Source organism: Ciconia boyciana, chromosome 5, assembly GCF_034638445.1.
Source record: "Ciconia boyciana chromosome 5, ASM3463844v1, whole genome shotgun sequence".
NCBI lineage: Eukaryota > Metazoa > Chordata > Aves > Ciconiiformes > Ciconiidae > Ciconia > Ciconia boyciana.
This window is the reverse complement of record NC_132938.1, coordinates 23,312,143-23,333,076: the sequence shown is the minus strand read 5'-3', so window position 1 is coordinate 23,333,076 and position 20,934 is coordinate 23,312,143. Positions and strand designations below refer to the sequence as shown.

The following is a 20,934-nucleotide window of genomic DNA, read 5'->3' as shown; positions in this document are numbered from 1 at the left end:
ATATATAGATATATTCTATTTTAAATCAGAGATGAATGGCTGGTTAGATAAAGTTGAAAATTATCTGTTTACTTTTGAGTGATACAGATAGAAAGTAAATGGAAGAATTAATGTATTCTCAAAACATTTTGAAAAAAATACTTATCAGCATTAAAATTAATATTGATTTTATTCTGGTCTTTGTGTGAAGATATTTTGATAATCTTATTTTTTATTAGACTATTTCTGTATACTCTCAAATCTCTTTCCCACCAGGTATGTGAAAACTCACTAAATATGTGCAATAAAGAGCTAAACAAACTCTCAGTGCATGCCTTACCCCACCACAGACGTGAATTGCAATTGCATATATCTTGAGTGTTGTTAAACTTATTTTGTGCTGCTACAGAAGTATTTTATGGGGTTTTCTCTGTTTCTATTTACTGAAGCTTTTAGTCACTGAAAGTAGAGGAGTACAGAAAGAGGTCAAAATTGACAGCAAAACTGAATCAGGGCTTCTCATGCCAATGAAATAATGAAAAACAGCACTGTTCTTACAGCAACAATAATGAATATAAATAGACAAAAGGCTCTGAACATCTACTGGGAGAAAGAGAATAAGGCATCCATTTCAAGAAAAAAACTTTTCCTGCCATCACAGATAGCTTTGTGAACTGGATAAATTAGGATGCCCTTTAAACAATTTTCATGCTTCAAGAAATGTCTGTGAGAGACAGGTCTCCCTTATTTTCCTTTAAGGGATCAGACTTAATAGGTTGAATTTTACTTGTATTTTCTGCACCTTTATTTCTCATGTCAGTCATTCCCAGATAAAATCTGTTATCTCATCTTTGACATAGTTCAATACTTAATATGAATGCTTTTTTCCCCCTCTGGATTTATTGTCTCAAGCATACATATCCCTATCTCTCTACAGATAACATTAGCAGGATGCAAGTACCATCCAAATAATTGTCAACGAATAATAAAGATTTGCCCAACTCTTTTATCTGTTTCAAAACTAAATATGCAAGTAAATCTGTAACTCTGCATCAAAGTATTTTACTAGAATAGCTGTGTATATCTGATTTTCTTCCATATAAAATGCTGGACACTGCATCCAAGGACAGATTAAAGAAGCAAGTTTCTTTGCTTTTATGACTGACAGCATGTACTAAACCCACAAGTTTAAAAGTTATTGGAGAGATGTTGTATCAATTAAATTCCAAGAGATTATAAGATTTTTGTCTGTCACTAAGTGTTTCTATGGACTTAATGTATTTTACACCACCATCTGTTCGAAACTCAGTAGAGGAATATCTTGCCTCTAGTTGAAACTATTTGAAAATACTTGTATCTTCTCCTGGAATAACAAAATAGCAATCTGTTACAATACTTATGAATCTCATCATGCTGTAAGAGAACAATTTCTTTTGTTAACTTATAACATTTTTATTCATAGGGAGGTTTTAATCTGAATTAAGATTTACAGAAATACCTTAGATTTCAAATTTCAAGAGGTAGAACTGGTGTAAAAGGAAGAAAGAGCAGATCGGGAATAAAATTTCCTTGCTAATGTCACAAAAAGCAAGTACCATTTAACTTCTCTGTTGTTTGATTCTCTCATTTATTATACTTCAGTCTATGAAAATTTGTCTAGCTGTAGGCATCCCTTATTGTGCAAAACAAAGCTTATACAGTTTTCTACAATAATCTATATTTTGAAAACGCCCTTAGGAATTTTAAAATTATTTTTAAGACCTCAGCTACACAAACTTGCCAGAGGAGTGAGAAATAGTTCTAATTATAAATGTCTGGGAGAATTTCTCACTGGTTCAGTTTTACCTAATCTGTCTTTCAGGGAAAGGTAATATACACCTAAGGCGTAGCTTTCACAAGATGCACTACATCATTAGCACATAGCATTTAGAAGTCCGGCCAATCCAACTTCATTTAAATTTCTAAAAAGCACAAATATTTTGCATATTCAGAGACTGACCTCATACTGCTTTAACATCCTTTGAATCTGATCTTTCTGTCATCAATGAGAAGTGCACATTCAAAGTAATCAACTAAAGCTAGCGGCATGCCACAAATCTGAAATAAATGTAAAGTGTGATCCAGGTCTGTTCCAAGGATAGCAACTGACAATTTCAGCTGAACAGAAAGGAAAGATTAGGTCTCTCAAGATTTATGTGTTTTTCATATTAACTATTATAAAGCAGATGAAGATTTATGCAACTTTAAACTCTTTGCTAAGACATTGACACCAACAACATATGCAAATCATAGATAAATTCTGTGTCCAAAAGGAAAACAGATCTTCCTCAAACAGGTACATTAAAGATGGTAACAAAATTTTTGCTATATTTGACTGTATCTCTATTATTAATGTTACAAGGACAGAGGTGATAAAACATAATGACAGAAAGTACAATTTAAAGATTTGTTTGTTTCTAGTCTGTCATATAAATACTGTATAATGTATTTTTCAGCTCAAAAGTGTAAAGCTGCTCAGCAAAGCTGCTCAGCTGCAGTGTGTGTGTGTGCTGGTTTTGGCTGGGATAGAGTTAATTTTCTTCATAGCAACTAGTATGGGGCTATGTTTTGGATTTGTGCTGGAAACAGTGTTGATAACACAGGGATGTTTTCATTACTGCTGAGCAGTGCTTACACAGAGTCAAGGCCTTTTCTGCTTCTCAAACCACCCCACCAGTGAGTAGGCTGGGGGTGCACAAGAAGCTGGGAGGGGACACGGCTGGGACAGCTGACCCCAAATGACCAAAGGGCTATTCCATACCATATGGCGTCATGCTCAGCATAGAAAGCTGGGGGAAGAAGGAGGATAGAGGGGACGTTCGGAGTTACGGTGTTTGTCTTCCCAAGTAACCTTTACGTGTGATGGAGCCCTGCTTTCCTGGAGATGGCTGAACACCTGCCTGCCCATGGGAAGTAGTGGATGAATTCCCTGCTTTGTTTTGCTTGCATGCACAGCTTTTGCTTTACCTATTAAACTGTCTTTATCTCAACCCACGAGTTTTCTTACTTTTCCAATTCTGTCCTCCTTCCCACCAGGGGGGAGTGAGTGAGCGACTGTGTGGTGCTTAGTTGTTGGCTGGGGTTAAACCATGACAGTGTGTTTTTCTGACTGATGAGCTTTAGGTCAAGTGGAACTCTTTAGAGGAAAAGGAATATTTGTCCTTTCTTAAGAGCAACTAAACTTGCTTAGCTGAGAGAAGTTTTTGTAGCTCAAAGGGGGAGTTTATTCCATATAGGAAGCCACTGAAGGTTGTTTGAATAAATAGTCTGGAAGGAAAGGATGTTAAAGAGGAGTGGTAAGATGCATTTTCAGAACTTTATATTCCGTGTTGCTTAGAAATTATTTGTTTTCACTGATAAAAAAAAAACGTCTTCAGCTTCAGGTGGTCTAATAAAATAAGACTTTGGAGAATAGGATGTTTTTGACATGTCTTGGTGTGTTACTTACACTGCAAGACTGAACCAAACAGTCCATCAAACAAGAATATAAAAAAAGGAACATTAGGAAATAAAAAAGTACTAATTTATAAAAAGATAGCACAAAAAATGAAGCTGAAGGTACCTATGGAGCTATACCAGCTTTGCTTTACCTAGGGGTTACACCCCCGAAAGTTTATTAACCCAGAAACTTAATCTGATGATACAAAATAATTTCTGGCCTTATTCACAAAACTTTGTTTTGAAATTGCAGTGATTTATTTGTTGATGTTAATATAAGGTTCAAAAGGATGACTGTAATAGAAACTCAACCTAATCCTTAATCATGGAGCAATACTGCAAATAACTCAGTATACAGTAGGAAAAATTAATTTGTAAGAAAACAAATGCCTGCTATGATATATCATTCCTGTTTCACAAATATTATGCTTTACCCTATTAAACATACAAATTGCAAGTTATATATGACTACTTGCTGGTAGAACACAACTGACAGACTATAAAAGGGCATTGTATCATACAAGATTACAGAGGGAAAAAGAACAAAACTGAAGTTTCCAGGATGGGAAGACTTCAAGTAATTAAGACTAGTTTTCACCAATTTTCTGTCTGCTAAGAAACTGAAATACAAACAACATTTAAAACTGTGTACTACACATACTGTTCTACTTTGAACTCTCTTCTGCCCTACTAGGATATTTTCACATGCTTTTTTGTTTGGGGGATTTTGTTTGTTGGGGTTTTTTTTAAAGGACAGCCAAAGAAATTTAAAAGCAACATAAAAGAGGCATTCATCCTTATAAAGTTTGCCTACCTATTAAAAAAAAAAAAAAAGAAAAAAATGAAAAGAAATCATTAAAGTTTAAAGGAAATCAACTTTTACCCAAACAGGAGATAAGCAATTATAATGAAATTTGTGTAGTGTTTTGAATAGCATCCCAGACAGTAAACCTGACTTACTCTGTATAGTATAATTACACCCTTCATGCTTAATATTCTGTTGTTCATCAAATGAAATGTAAAACAAGCTAACTCCAGGTAGTTCTGCAAATCTGGCTTAGAAAGTATTATCAATAACTATAGGTCATCTTATCTCAAGAAAATCTATCGACTATCCGACACATCAAAGCACTTCCACTGCAGTTCTATCCTAGTCTCTGTTTTTAATTATGAGGTTCTTCTCTGCAGGAAGCAATTCTAAGAGAATTGAAACAATTTATTTTAAAGGCTATAAACATCAGAAGAATTCTGCCTCATACATTCTGAAATGAAGAATATCTTAAAACCTCACAGCTTGTAACAGACACATACACAACCCTTTTCTAGGCAAAGAGACTTATTTGAAAACATTGCCTTTCACAATAACTTCCCAAATGAATTGCTCACTATTAGTAACTGCACAATCTTAAGTTAAAAAGGAAAATAGTCTTTTATTGACCAAATGCAATTTGATTGTGAAAAAGTATCATTTTCTAATATCTAACTAAAAGACATATTTTTAATTTTCCATATTGTAAATACTGAGAAATAACTAATGTTGCAAGTAGAAGTAAAAAGAATTATGCACTTTTTGCCATATGCAGAAAATAACCTGTGTGGAAATGTTAAGATATGGAGAAAAGCATTTCAAACAAAAGCAGACATTTTTAGACTTGCTTGTTTGTCTGTGACAAGTCATCGTGACTCACTATTAGAAATACTTAACTTGTTCTGAAAGTACATGTCTTCTGAGCTCTGCTATGCACACCAGTTTTAAAAAGAATCTTTTATTTCCATAAAGCTGTATCAGCATTTTTCAGGGAACAAGAAAGTTTGTGACAATTTGCATTATTACATTTCTTTCTTGCCATGACCTTCAGTACTGATCCACTGCAAGATTTTGATTTTATCATCCCAGATTCAAAAGAAATTGAAATGGTGTCATGAAAATTCTGGTTTACAAGTAGTCAGAGTTACTAAGATGAAAGTTGCACCGACAAAATGTGTGGTGACTTAGCTTAATCTAGGTACAGAATTTGTATCCCAGAATAGAGAACTTAATAGCAATGTTTTACTTTATTTTTTATGGAATGCAACCGATAGCTCAGGTCATCATGTCTGTGTTCAAACTTTGAGCGTTTCATACACAACCCCACTCCTTCCCAAATGATGTCATGCAAGTGTTCTCTTTTCTTATTGATTATGGGAGAGATCAGGAACATGCTCTACCTCTCTAGCTGAATGGTAAGCATTCAGCTAGAAGGGGAGGAACGGACCTGTGGTCAGATTTTAGAAAGCAGACCTCTGTCCCTAGTTGAAGGCCTAACAGGCTACAGAGTCAAGGTCACTCTGCTTCTCTCTCTTTCGGTAACTCCTGATAGTGGCTGCGCAGCACACAGCTACAGGATGATGATAGCTCTCACCAGGAAAAGCTGGAAGATCTGGACTTGCATCCCCTTAGGCTAAATATAGTACCTACAACTTCCAGTAGCCATGCTTGAATGAAAATGTCTGTGGTTTCTACTCTGACTTTAACCTATGTGCTGAGTTCATGTGTTTTAGGAGCATTCAGAACTTAACTGCTTTTTTTTGCCTTATTTCTGGATGTCACCTGAGCATCGATTTCCAGCTGAAATGGTTTTGTAACTGTGCATTTTAACTTAGTTCATAGGTAACTTTGTGTTTCAAAACACAGTCAAGGTTAGAGTAAGGTAGCTACTAGATTAGCTTTCTGAAACTGTTTCTTAGGCATATATGCCTAAACCCCACCTCCAGAGGCAAAACAGGTGCCCTTGATTTCTCCCATTTGCCTGAACAAACCAATCAGAAAAGCTTTGTCTGGCACCAAAACTGTCAAAGCAGTGCTAAGGTTTTTAGTTTGAAAGTGGCAAGGTCTAGAGCTGGTCTATGACACAAATCGTAATGCTGTTAATTAAACTCTAAAGCAAATACTAAATTTTGAGCTGCAATAATTACCAACATTTTCTCTAGGGCTCAATATCAAGTACTTATTTCAATTAATTAACTGGTGTGACACCTTCAATAACATTTCAAAAAAGAGATGGTTAAAATTCAGCTGAGTTTATTAATAAGGCCTTTGCCCCTCAAAAGACTAGAACTTAGCTTATTACCACCTTGTTCTCAACCGATTAATAGCATGAAGTCCATAGCTATCAGCTCTCCTTGCAAAATATTCAATATCCTGCAATAAAGTCTTTTAAAGTAAATATAAGTTGACAACTGATTAGAGATCTGTCAGCTTGAGCAGGAAGACTTGACACTTTGTTTCTAGCTGAATTTCAAGTCCCTTAGTTGCCATAATTGCACAAATGAAACATTCTAAGATGTGATTGCTATGAGTAAATAAGGGCTGTCATTCACTTATTAACATGATCTAAAAGTAACACAATGAATGCAAGCCATTCGATTGGCCAACGTTTCCTTTTGTGAACCAGTATCGTGCTGCTTGCTAGGCATTTTGAAGGCCTCTGAGGGATCTGCATCAGTCATGATGGCTCAGGAAAAGCAATTGCTCCTCTGTTCCAGTCATACTCTACTTTCTTCAGCTCATCACTAGTCTCCCAACACAAATCAATGACTCACTAACCAGCATGATTGAACATGCGTTGCAAGAGTATTAGAAGCAGTCTGACTAAGCTGATATTCATTTAATATTTCCCATCAGTCTGCTAGACAAATTACATCGAGAGTTTCATTACTTTAACCCTTCAAATTTTGTTAGAGAATTTAATGCTGTCAGGATGTACATTAAAGCGTCCATAATTATCACTAATTCAATTACTTGCAGGCATTGTAATGATAGTATCTATTTGATATAAAAAGAAACATGTTCAGCAAAAATACTCAGACTCAATTTCTCTGGCCAGAAAGTACCATTATCATCTTCCAGACAGTTCCTTGAATGTACAAATTGAAGATTTTCCCCCTCCCAGAAGCAAGATAAAAGTATGTCTTCTAGAAAATAGTATGGTTTAGGCTCTAAGCAATGTTTAGTTTACTATATCCCCCTAGTAAACTGGTGTTTTAATTACCCTCACTCTTCCTCTTTAGAGGAGCTTGTTTCATCTTTTCTTTGTGTATCAGAAACTTACAAAACTGAAAAACCTATCTTACCATATAAGTATACATATTGCAGTATCCTTCCCCTTTCCTGTATACTTTCTTTCTTACTTAATGAAGAAGTTTCTGTCTTCTAAAGAATAATCATAGCTGAAAAAGGATCAACTGTAACATATTTCCCTAGGTTAAAAGAAAGATCTAACCTGGTAAGTTCTTTTAGGAACTTGGGGCATTTTTCCAGGTTTTAAAAAGTATTTGCAAACAAAGGTTAAATTGCTAGCTGCAGTTTTATTTCAAAAGAACTCAAGATCTTTAGAACATCTTTTTTCCATTAAAACCAATGCTTTCCTCCTATTTAAGGAAAAATAAGCACCTCAGCAATCCATTTTATCACACGCATCCAAAAGTATCTTCTTGACTTTTTTTTTAACTTTTCATTGCACAAATTGTTCTTCCATTTTTCTTACACCTTTGCTGTCTCTGAGCTAAACCATGCTACCACAACAGTTTATATGACAGACAATAGAATTTAATTGTATATACCTCTCTAATATTGTTCTCTACTACTAAGTTTAAAAAAAAAAAAAGAAAGAAATAAAAAGGAAAGGTAGTTTGATCACTGGTTAGCCTGAAAGCCTTATTACACTGTTACTATACTTATACTATAATGGACTTACTATAGATGTTAATTTATGAAAGTCATGCTATCTGAACACTTTAGTATACCTACAAATTGATTCGTAGATACTTCATTAAAAAACCAACAAACTAACTTTTAGTATTATTTCCAATTTCCTTAAGACTTTTCCGTTTTAAATAACACATTAATCTTTGCCAGTGGATATTAACATTGATTACTTTCAATTTCTCTAAGTAAAACATAATCTGCTGCTTAGAGCAGATAAATACAAACATGCAGTTTCCCAGCAAATAACAAAACTGGACAGTGAGGCAAAAGCCATTAGAAGCTTTCAATCCATAACTAGCAATTAAGACCTCTTTTTCTCATTTAAATAGATATTCTCCAGATAACGTGCTGGACATTGTAGTCCCACATTCATCTTTATCATGGACAGTTTCTAGGCAAAACAACCCCTCTGCCACACATACATTCTTGCTGTATTATACCACATGAAACAATCTGCATTTCAGTCATAATGTTTTAGCAACCTATTAGACTGTAAAAATATAAAAAACCCTTTCAAACAATATTGCAGTCAGAATGGTGTATCAGATTCTGTAAAACCGTGAGGAGTAGTATCATCTGACAGATCCTAAACCTAAGAACCAGATTCGCTATTTCTGTACCAAATTAAATCACAAGCAAACATTTGTTTCACAACCACATATTAAATGGCTCTGTCTTGCCCCTCTACCAACAGACATACACACTTCCTAGAACCCATTTCTGTGTTTGTTTCTAACTTTTCTCTACACTGGCATATTTTTTGCTTGAGCTGGCACTAGTCGATCAGTACTTTTCTACTTCAGCTGTTCAAGCGGCAGCTAGCAGAGCAGCCACAACAAACACAATTCTGGCAGCTCCTAATGTGTGTGCCTGCCTTTTATTCAGATGCTATTTACACAGTGTTTACATGTAGACCACGTAGCTTTTATAAAACTCAGAGCTTGGATTTTAAATGGAAAGCTTATTAGGCATAGGAGTCTCTCAAATTAAACCATAATAAGTAGCTACTTAAAATGCTTTGGAAGACAGAATCCACAGTAATATATTTTTATACACAGATAGTGTTTGTCTAAAGAAAAAGAGAAAAATGCAATAGCAAATGCAATCAGTAGAGATGTACTGGACACAGGAGTTTTACTGCTACACCATTTGCCTACAGTAGAAAAAACCAAGCCTTTCTTGTCTTAATTTCATCATGTACAGGAAATCGTGAGCACACAGAACAAATAAACACACGAATATAATTTTCTTAGCTAAATCTCCAAGAAAAGTATATAGAAAGGGTATAATACATTTCTACTATTATTTTTTTATTTCTGTCCCAAGAATTCCAGACAAACTAACTTGGATTGCCTTAAAAGCCAGGTAGTTTTCTTTCTTGTCCCCGAATTTTTATTTGATGTCTTTTAATTTTTTTTTAACATGGGATGTAGGAATGTAGAGCTTCAAATCTGCAGTTTGTCTCAGACATGGGAATTATTCCAGGTTGGGTGACTTTCTTCTATAATAACCTGGAATTCTGTCTGGGAATTAAGCTGTGAAACCTATCAACAATATTTCCATCAAAACTTGTGTGTTCCTATGAAATGTTCTGATTAAGGTGAATTGAATTTGCATTGTGCTTGCTCACAGTTTGAGTGTGCTGAATAAATCTTTCAACATTTTTATATTTCCTCTTCAGTGTACTCATCTTCAAGCATCTGTACCAATAATATAAGCTCTAGGAAAACATAAACCTTTTATTTTGTATTTACATTGCAGCTGTCTCTCCACTCTGCCTTTCTGGTCCAGTATTGCAAGAATATTCATTTAAAATAGACATAAATACACATCTTGCAAATGTGTGACCCTGCAACACCCCTCTGAATCCAATAAACCTTTTGCATCAATGCCATTTTATTCAGAGCAGAATGCTATAGAGTTACCACTTCACTATGCTTTTAGTGCATACAGTTCACACATGCAAGCAAAAGAGAAGATCTTACAGGTTGAGTTTGAGAAATTTGGCTTAGGTTGCAAATTACTTCACTGAGAATTGAAATGTTCTTGGAACATATACCCCTGAAATGGCATATGAGAAGGTTGAATAAAGAAGTGAAAACTTTGATCCTTGAATATAAATCAACAAGTTTTAAAATTTCTAAAAGATTTTTTTTGTTAACAGTTTTAATTCCACTTTGTTTTAAGCTGTTTTGCATTAGTAATGGATAATATTTTTTAACATTAATGATTCATAACAGATAGGAGTTACATTGCAAAAATATTGCCTAATATTGGGGTTATTAATTGCAGATTAAAAGGAGTTTCATTATGCCAGAGACAGCTTTCCTAACTTCTTTACCAAATTATGCTTTTCTGCATATCATAGTAAGTAAAATAATACCAAATATGCTGGGATGTGCATATGCAATCTTTTAACCTTAAATTACTTGAAACACTTGCCTAGTTGAACATTCAAGGGAATGAGGTGAAGTCTATCTTACCGTAATACACATCGCCAGGAGAAGAATGAAAGTGTATTAACATTTGGTTGTTTTTTGGCGAGACCTCAGCTTCAAAACTCCAAGTCTTTTACAAGTGTAATTCACAGCAATGTCTATGAACAGTAGTTTAGGAAAACTCTTTTTTTACGCTGCTCTGGAGATGGTGGTTCAAGACTCAGTGCATAATTAAATACATGGGATGAATATTACTGAGTGGTTAATGCATGTAAAATTTCCTTTGACAATTCAAATTTAAACTCACTTTAGTTCTTATAAATCTTGCAGGACTATAATTGACTTAACGTTTTCCCCAGTACAGCTAATATGTTACTATCATTTCTATCTGGATTTTCATACAAATTAGAGTTAGGCCTGCCGAAAGGAATTAGCGATACCTGATAGCCAACACTGAAACATCTGGGGAAGACTGGGCTTTGGGGTTTTTTACCTTAATCTTTCAGCTGTAGCCACATGTGTAGAGTAATTGATGACCTAAAAGAATGATTTGTTAATGCCAGGACAATAATTGCTAACAAAATTAATCTGATCAATTCTGGCACTATACTACTAGGATCATAAGCAAATAAATTACTGTGTTATGAACTATGTTTTTAGGTCTATTGTACATTAATTTTCTACATGTCATTTATTTAACAGAGAATGCATTCTTGTGATAATTGAACAAACAAGGAAGAAGAAAAGTATTGCCTCCAAGTATAACTTCACATTCTCTATTTTGCTGACTTGAACCCATAGTTAGTTCCACTGAAATTAAGAGTGACTTCAGATTTCCACACCTCTTTCTGCTGCTCTTCTCATCTTCAAATATAGTCCTGAATTTAACATTAATTTTCCTTTTTTTTTAAATTTGAGAATTTGTCTAGCACTTTAACTACTTATGATAAATTACTCCATATTTGTGCATATTCAAATTATTGTGTTACAGTACATATATTTATGTAAATATAAGGGGCAAAAAAACAACTACTAGACACTTCTTTTGGAAAGTTAAAAAAATACACACATACTAAAAACAAACAAACAAACAAACAAACAAAAACCCCAAACACCAACAATTTTCAATTGAATCCATAGAAAGTAAAGACAAATTTTATGTCAAGATCTTGTAAACAAAGTCACATATACAACCCCAACATTTCTTTGCTTTGTCATTTTTCCTAGGTAATTGCAGCATTTCTTCCTTCTATTCAGTCACTTCTTTTTGCCTTTCAGTGTTTTAGTTGTAATAGAAAAGTATTTTTGGCAGCCTTTCAAAAAAATTTTCTGAAGTTGTTTTTTGGGTTTGTTTTTCTATTTTGTCTTTTGTTGGTTAGTTGGTTGGTTGGTTTGGTTTGATTGGGGTTTTTTTTGCGGCTTTTTTTAAGAGGGAAAAACATTTGGGGTGAGCATACTGACTCTGCCACCTGCAGTGGAGTTGTTTGTGGGGTATCAGATTCTTCTTTATAAGTATAAAACAAACATTGTCTTTCTCAGGGAAGCTCTGCTGAGTACCCCCAAAACAAACAGCAATAGAGCTAGCAAACATAAAAATACAAGAGACAATGTTCATTTTATAAAGCTTCAGAGAGAACATCAATCTCCCTCAATTGATCAGTGTATGTGTACACTGTGGGAATATGCAAGAACCATTCTCCAGTTTCTTTATCCATGTCCATACCATTCTGGATTGTAAATCTAAATAACACTAAAAATCATTCTCTTCCTATTGAATTTAATGGGAGTTTTCAGAAGAAATAACATTAATTAATTGTCTTGATATTTATCAAAAAACCCAAACATTTAACCAACAAATCCAACAAAAAAATGAAAACAATCCTATCATTCCACAGGAAAATGTTATCATAGATACAGCAATAATTCCTTCCTAGGTTCTATATTTAATTGTTTTCAAGGTGTTATCTTCTGTTTTCTGAAATAAAGGAATCTGTCTGTTCCACCTTGTTTTTCTCAAGTTCATTTTCCACTATATTTACACTCTAGAATGAACTGAATTGCTCCCAAACTCTCTTTATAAGTCAGTCATTCCTGTATTATCAGCTGGACATGCAACCTTTTCAGACCTGCTGATTTTTACTTTACATTGTCTCCTAAATTATTTACAGTTTAGTCCATCTTGTACTTTTTCTTTTCTCCTTTGATAATAAATCTTTTAGTATTCAATCACTTTCTCAAGACTGAAGCTTCTTTTTCTTCTGAAACATTACATTCTAATGGTAGAAGATTTAGCCAAGTTGATCAGGTGGACTTTGACTGTGTCAACCTCTCTCACCATCACTGCATCCTGTTACACTGTGTAACAGGATACTGCTGGAGGAATATTCTCAACATTTTACTCACTAGCTGCAAACCTACTCTGCCTTTAACCATTTAACTGATCTGCTGTTCTTCTCTATTGGATAAACTCACCTTTCTCTGAGACATTTAAAGTCCTTTTTAATATTAATCAATGATGTTACCAATCCATTTTCCATCTTATGAATAGCATATACAAATAAAGTCTATCTTGAACTGGCACCAATCCCATTCTCCACTTTATCTACTCATAACAACTGCACTCAGAAACACAAAAGTAAAACTAAATAAGCCAATGGTTTGCACAGCTTGTGTATTTATTACTATAAAGCAGGTTCTGGTTTCACCATAAGCACTAATGTCTCAAGGAGTTGCCAATTCTGCCCCAGTAATGCCTTGTTTCTCACTAGCAAAAGCCTGGGTTAGTAAAGAACACTGCCTTCTCCAGGGGCTTCTCTTAACATTTTCACCTCTTTCCTGCATCCTTTCCAATCTAGAAAATAAAATAAAATAAAATAAAATAAAATAAAATAAAATAAAATAAAATATCAAATACAAGATGGAAAGGAAAATTCTGTTTTGCAACAAAACTTCAGGGAATGTTCTCTGAACTGGAGAGTGAGAAGAGATTCAGAATGCCCTTACTAATATACTAAGTAAGCAAGCTCAACTCTTCTTGCTAGAAACCAGGAACTATCAGAACTCAGAATTTTTGCCTTTCTTCTGTATCTGCCACTGTTAACTGAGCCTTCGTGATTTTTTTTTAATATATTTTAAAAAATATCTCTCTAAACAAGAAGTAGGGAAGTAGGGGTATTTTTTGTTTATTAGTTTTTGTTTGGGTTTTTGTTTGGTTTTGACTCCTGTAATATGGTTTTGTTATATAAGAAAGCAGATTTGCCTCCCTGTGGCTCAGTAATATCTTTGAACATTAAGAATGCTGAAAAGAAAATGCTTCTTACTTAGGAGGCAGAGGGAGAAAACAAGTGTGAGAACTCCAGGCAAGTCTCATGGAGGAGCTTTTCCAGTGGTAGTAGAAAGTATTAACTGAGGGGGAAAACAAGCAAAAAACAAAAGAGAACAAAAAAAAAAAAATCCCAGGGATAGCTCCATCTCATGCCTGCGCTTTTAAAAACTCAAATGACAACACGAGGAAACAAGCTTTGCTCTCTTCACTCTGAAGTGAACAGGGAGTGTGCATAAAAACATGGCAGGCTTGAGCAATACTGTGAATATTATTACATTGTAAAGAACAGGTATATGCCACTATCTGTGCTTCATTAAGATCTCTTCATGCCAGATTCCCAATCTAACTCTCCTACACAAATGCTGAACTTTTCTGGATATCAGTATCTATTAAATAAGCAAAGGAAAAGGGAAAGCTACACACATCCTCATAGCACCTCATGCCACCTTCATTCCTGAAGCTTATCTCTGATTCTCTTTGATTTTTCTAGCATAGTAGCCTGAAATAGCAGGAAAAAAAGCAGGGAGTGAAGAAACAACCATTCTGAAGAAGTTTCTTTCTTCCCTTTAGAATACTATCAGCAGTAAGGCAATAGAAATTCAGTTATACTCAGAAAACATGATCCAGTAGTTGTGAGACTTAAATGGTACATCTCTAAACTGAAATGCAATGCACAGTTATATGCCCTGAGTTCAAATACTCTGGTGATAAGAGTGTACACACCCTTTGAGAAATTGGCAATGCGACCCTAGTGGAGATGCAACCATGATAGTGTGCTAGTTGGACAGATCAGACTTATTTGTTACTTCTTCCTTAACTCTGGAGAAGAATCAAGGCATGAATTCAAACGAGCTTTAGATTTACGTCAGGAAATCTACTTCAGTGCCACATTTAATGTTATTTTTCTATCATATTAGCTTTCAAGGAGCAGGACTAAAGTCTGTTCCAGATCACACTACTTATAGTTCTCTTGTCCTGGCACTTGGTTACTTTTGCTTTAACTTTGGGGGATGAGCTATTTTGAAAACTATAATCTGAGACAATATACAAACTAAAAGTGAAACCCCAATCTCCCAGATACTTGAAACAGACAATGGGAGTATGTAGAGCTCAGAGACCATCAATGGGGCCCTAATCCCCTAAACATGTTCACTTACACTCCATGCCAGAGCTTTGTATGCTGCCTTACTAATCAAGCTTTTTTTATTATTATTGATAGCAATAAAAGAACCAAAGGTGCAAAGTGGTGAAGTAATCAAAGGTGCACATGATGAGCCAGCACTCAGCCACCAGAAAACTGCAACCCAGAGCTTCAGATGTTAAAATGGAAAGATCACCACCACACACAAGTGCAAGTTATTCTTTTAAATTTTTATCAGTATGGAGAATCCCACTAATTTTTCATTCCCTTCAATATATTGAAAATCACCTTGTAATCTGTATTTGCAAAGGCTTTACTGTAAATTTGATATCTCTGCCTTAAGATGATACATCTTGAGAATAATACACTGAACTTTATCAACAGCAGTTGTCTGCAAAGAATTGGCAGTATATGTGATAGGATGTTATGTATCATGCCTTCTTTAAAACAAGCTACTGAACTAGAATCTGTACTGGACAGTGGCTTTTGAAACTTATTCTTACTGTGTCTTCCAAAGGAGAGCATTTGGAAATGCTCATGCGTAACACAGCAATAAGATTTCAGTAAAGTGGAGCAGGATGGAGAGGCAAAAATTAAAGATGCATATAATCGAAAAATATCAGATTGAACAAACATCCCCATGCTATAAATGCATCACAGCTTAAACATTGATTTCTCTTCTGTCCATTCACAAAAAAAAAATGGATTAGTCAAAATGCTGGCTGTATACATCGTAAGACTAAATACCAGATTATTCTTTCGTCGCACTCACTTGTGTTTTATTTTAAATCCTATTTTAGCTTTTATTCACATCATTTTTACTCTCCTTTTTCTAGTCTTTGTAACTAACGGTGTACTAACATCTCTTAGTAAGATCAGGGCTCTGAGCCAACATTTGTACAAATAAATTTGGATTACATTATCTCATCTTTTTTAAAAAATATATGTATATATTTTAAATATATAAAAATATATATATATTTAAATATATAGTCTTAATCTGTTTGAAATTGTGAGTTAAAATATTTGCTTTATTAAGATAATATATATGCTGAAAATATGCAAAAAGAATATTATACATTCTCAGCTGATTTCTTTCATACATGTACCAGATACATAACCATCCACAGGGGTGGCAGCTAGTAGATCAGAACCCATCTGCAGGCTGGATGAATGCCTGCAGACCTCAGCAGTGTGATGCAATGAGGACATGTACAGACAAGTTCTAGAGAGAAAAGCACCCTGAAAAAATGGAGAAGACTTAGAATGAATATACAGGCAAATAAGTAACATAACACTGGCCAAGCCACATCCCTGACCCATCAGAGGGAATTAATTTCCTAGTTACCTACGTATGCTTAAATTAATGGGTTCAGATCTGCATCTGGTTTTGTTTTCTTAAAATCAATGAAGCTTTTTGATTTCCAGTGTTTGAGAATGTGGCTCATAAATGCCTGATTAAAGTGACTCTTGCCAGCATACAGTTGACTCCTGAAGCCAGTGATACTGCTGCATTGTTAAAAGTAGAGCAAGAAGGATAAGTAATGACTTGCATGAAATACAATTCCTCTGCTCTTTGTTCCCAAATTCTGAATTGACCTTCCAAGAACTCTCATCTGCAAGAAATGTTGAAGTCCTGTACAAAACTGGTTACTTTTCCATTTTACTGGCTCAGAGAGCATTCCTGGTCCTTTATTGCATCTGTCTTATTTCCAGCTCAAGTCTGTAGGTTCTGCCTAGGTCTGCAGGTTCTGCTTTCAAAGATGCAGAGCCTTGTTAGGTGTGAGAGACCAGCACATAGATTACCATTATTCAGCTCTAACATTTCGTTATTCTAATCCTCCACTATCCTGGGCTCTGTAAAGGGAATAAGAAGAAATGTTGCTGAAGGGACCACATAACACCTTATTGCATAACTTATGTATTTCTGCCTCCTTTCTAGCACAAGACAGGGCTGGAATGACATCTCATATTAAATTATTTCTGGAGGATCCCTTTCATCATACTCCAGATACTTCACAGATGGTTAACTTTGGTCCGTTCACTTTAAGTGTTTCAATTACTGTTGCTTTTTCTGTAACTGAGCATAGCATATTGAAATCAAAAAGAGAAACAAAGATCAGGTTATACTACTTCCGAAACAGGTTAATAAAGTACACTATTACTGTACAAGACACCTGTACAACATATTGCAGCTAATAAACAGGATTATTTATTTTCTTTTGGGATTTAATCTAAAAATATTTACTGTACCCAAGTTAAACAGCTGTATATTTCCAAGATTTTGACAGTACCAAACTGCCATAGACTTGAGAACTTGAGTTGTTTTAAACTCTGAGATAAGTAATAGATAGATATACATATCCCATGTAAAGGGTTTTTATTTTTTCCTGTTTTTAACAAGGGGAGGAAAGCATGAGAAGCTGTATGACTACTGTGTGTAAAACAAATAAAATAAATGAGTCGACTTTTTTTCTTTTTAACACTCAGAGGATCTTTGTGATAATTGGTAGATCAAATCATATTTGATAAGCTTCTCTCAAGAGTATAATCTCTTTCCTGCTTACAAAATAGTGTATGTTCACTTTGCCCAACACACATGCAGAAGATAACATACTGTAATGTGAAATTTGGAATCAATATACGTTATGTACTTAACAAATACACTTAGAAAACAAAAAACATTAAGAAATATTTTTCGGTAGGAGGGTTGGCTTTCATGGTATCATTCCCTTCCATTTCTACTGGCATGAATTCCAACTCAATTGACTTAAATGGCCTATTTCTAACTTTACACAGACAGAAATAAAACCAGGATATACTTAAGTATAGCTGCAACAAAGAGTTACCAGGAACCATTTTTGGCATAATGAGGCTTCTGCTCCATTAGTGTAAACTGACATATTTCCAGTGAAGGCATTATTAATTTTCTTGCACATTTTCTTTATACCAGATAAAGATCTGGATCAAGAGCAAACTGTAAGTAGAAATCCAAACTGTAATGCTCATAAGCTATACCAATAGTAAGCAAAATGTTTAGTGCTGTGAATTTGGTGACCCTAAGTTTTCTTCCCTGTGACCTGCTAGCTTACAACTTTATTGTTTAGAAATGCCACCATGCAGTTTTTCCTCCAGGCATTTAACTTCACTCTTCATGCTCTTTAATAATGAGAGTTTAATGGTAAATGGTAATGGTAATGGTAAATCTTCATCATATGGAAAGCTAACAAGCAAACACACATCTCTTTTGGCTAAAGGACATATTCTATGTCCAGTCAACTGTCTGCTCTTTCAACAGTAAAGTCAAACAATTTGAAACAATAAAGAGTGATGGATAATCAAAATTTTGTTAAAGGCAGAAAAAAAGACATGTATGGATGTTTCTACATTCATAAAATAATTATACTACAAGCTCATAATACCAAATAGTATATAAACTGAACAGGGGTAAGTATGTCAATAATCTAAAAACAAAACCTTGCTGTCATAATATTATAACTTATGTACACACAGACATAAGTCATGACATATTTCACAACATTATCAGCTGAGTGGTTGATTTGCTAGTAATTATGGCAGCAAAATTTTTCTTTTTGAAAATCTGAAGACTTTATGGCAATTTGACGACCTAAGTGAAACAAACCTTCTGTCTTCAAATGTGTCTACGTTCTGTGTTACAGAAAAAGTTGGCCTCCCTCTGTCAACACTTCTGAATTCACTGGAAGCTGAACAGCAGCGCTAATACAACACTGAGCCTGGCCTAAGAAGCCATACTGAGGAGCGAGGTATGTTAGCTTGCAGTTATAACTCCACACTGATGCAGATACAGAGAGACTACATCAGAGCAGAACCACACTCTGCCCACTCTGAGCAAACTCAAGCTTTCCCACCGCCTGCCACATAGCCAAACTTCTGCCAACTATACTGCAAGTATCACCTTGAATTGACATTTACTGACTTCTTTGTTTCACCAGGTAGAAGAATTGCTGTAGATCCTGATTTTAAAGGCTTTCTCACCAACAACCCTTGAAATTCTACAGTCTGTACCCTTTTAGCATCTATCCTACAAAAAGAAAGAACTACAATTAATATTAGTCTGAAATCTTTCAGTATTTTTAAAAGAAACTAAATAGCCTTGTGGTAACAATATGGTTCTGAGTTTTGGAGAAAGGAGTATAAAAGTAAGTTTTCTTTTGCAGAACTTCAGTTCCAAAACATGAAAAATATTGCCTTTTGGTCACAGTTTTGGCTTTGTTTAACTGAAGTATCAAGCAACAGATATTTGTATAATGAAGAACATTTCCCACAACTAACTTTAATCATAAAGGCATAAAGATAAATAACATTTTCCTGACTACTCTGCTGTAGAGCTTTTGCCTAAAAATGTTTTCTTCTGCATTTTCTGCTCTGCAGCTCTTCTCTATTGTGCTGCTTGCCAAAATTTTCACCATTGGAAGTGTCCTCTATTGCTGCTAATCAACTGATATAAAGCAGAATGATTCGGCAAAACATGGATAGATTCTAGAAAAAAAGAAGCCATATATAATTAGTAAGATATTTTTTGCAGTAATTTATTTTTTTCCCCCAAGTATAAAAAAGTATAAGATGGGAATGGAGGGGGGGCAGGTACACAAAACAAATAAGAAAGAAGGTAGAGTTGAAAAAAAAAAAGTTGTGATTTTCTTGAACATAACATCCTGGATTATTAATAGTCATGAAACTAGCAAGAAAGGTTTTATCCTCCCTCCCCAACACAGTCATTTTCACTTTGTTTCTGGACAGTTTTATATCAACTGTGTTTGGCAACAGTTAGATAAAAAGTACTTTAATGCTTTGTACAAAGAAAACCTTTGTTTATCTTGGATTTTGAAGAAATGCATTTTTTAATCAATCAATACATATTCTGTAACCTCAAAATGTCTCATGCTTCAAATCACAACTTTTTTTTCTGTCATGGTTTTGCATGGTTGAAGGCTATCATCTTGTCTCTTAGTGATGTCTCTCTTCTCTAGACTAGAACAAACCCATTTATTTTTACTTTCTGCTTCTATTGTATTTCTTAGTATTCTGAGCTTGCTGTTCTTCCCCAAATTCTCTCCACTTACCTGACATCTTTCTTAAAAAACAATACACAAATGATGACACATTACGTGATCCTCACTCTTACAAGTAGAGTGGAAAGTTTACATCATACATCTTATAGCCAATCTTCTTGCATATACCTTTATGAAATTGTTGGGGTTTTTTCTTTTTTTTTGTTCCCTAGATCATTTTGGTTTCTACTTCTCTCTTCTAAAATATTCGAAGTCTCTCCCAGAATGGTACCATCTGATATTTAATAAAAGTACACCTTTCTTTCATCTCACTTTTTAATGAAAATGCTTAGCAAGTCCAGACTAGGGACAAATCTCTCTAGAATATTGTAATAAAACTTCAGTAACTGTTCTGAAAATAGTTTTCCAACCAGGTGTAACCTGCTTCATACCAGCTTCATTGGTCATAATTCCCTAGCTTGCTTAGGAGAATATCACACGACAGTCAAAAGCCTTGAAGAAGTAAAAATATATCACACCCATAACGCTCATACACACACTTTCACATTTCTTTAGTCATTTGGTGGATCTCCCAGCAATGCTAAAGGCAGTGGGACTCTGGATAATTTAGTTATCTAATTGAAAATCAAACTGGAGGGCAGGAAGAACTGAAAGGGACAAAACAGATCCTTTAATCCTTCTGGAAGTCTATATGCTCCTGATATCATCTGAGCTGTTGATTGCACAGATGTGATTAATCTTGAATGATGATGATCTAGTTCTGATTTCCACAT

The 20,934-nt window shown here is 34.7% G+C and overlaps 1 protein-coding gene across 9 annotated transcripts in view; it reads right to left on the bottom strand.

Annotated features, from left to right (window-relative positions):
* PCDH7 (protocadherin 7) overlaps window positions 1-20,934 on the bottom strand; it is a 288,269-nt gene that overhangs the window by 18,229 nt on the left and 249,106 nt on the right. The gene's annotated exons all lie outside the window — the stretch shown is intronic.